The sequence below is a fragment of the Liolophura sinensis genome, chromosome 7 (genome assembly GCF_032854445.1).
Source record: "Liolophura sinensis isolate JHLJ2023 chromosome 7, CUHK_Ljap_v2, whole genome shotgun sequence".
Taxonomy (NCBI): Eukaryota; Metazoa; Mollusca; class Polyplacophora; order Chitonida; family Chitonidae; genus Liolophura; species Liolophura sinensis.
The window spans coordinates 52,274,848-52,275,674 of record NC_088301.1 but is presented as its reverse complement, the minus strand read 5'-3'; positions in this window follow the sequence as shown (position 1 = coordinate 52,275,674).

Here is an 827-nt window from a genome sequence, read left to right as displayed (position 1 = left end):
ATTTGTCGATAGCGATAAATGGCCGCGTCTATGACAGATTGCTGGTAGAGGGCCGGCATCTCGTAGACTGTGCGCAAGAAATCCAACTGTGTACCGCTGATTTGTTGAGCTCCAGGCTGAAGTCTATCTCCTGCCATGCTGATGGAGGATGATACATAGCTCTTCACAACACGACCTGAAACGGTAGAACCAAAAAATTATGTCCTGCCATTTGACGTCGAGCCTATATAAACTGTTATCTTCTAAAATGCCGTAGCGCAAAAAAGAAAAAAGAAATAAAAAAGGTAGACAACCTCGGAATTTTGGGTTAGCCATGGTTTTCATCCAATTATACCTGGGTCTTTCATATCTGGCTAAGTGAAATCGCTGTGACAAAGAAGATTTATCTAAATAAAAGCCTACTGATGATAAAAGACGAAAATTCTAAAGCCTTAGAAAAATGATTATTGTCATAATTATTCCACGGGTCGTGGTAATCTGTTTAAGTTTCAGCAAGAGTAACGAGATTTTCTCAAGATACGAACCAACAGCAAGAACGTTTGTCCAAAAAGCCCTGCAAGGCTTATACACGCCAAAGTGAGGTAGAAAATAAGTCAATATTCGCCCCACACAAATAGAATCGGATTAAAAATCCACGTCTAAACCTCACTGCACATAATGCGGTGACAGTGTGTGGTCCAACAGAGGAACGTTTGAGGAATCTATACCGCTAAAACCGGCTTCATTCCAACAGTAAAGCTATACACTTGCAACGAGCTGGAATATTACAACACATAAATATGTATCGCCCAAATTGTAAAACTTCCATAACTTGCGGTATCGATGAA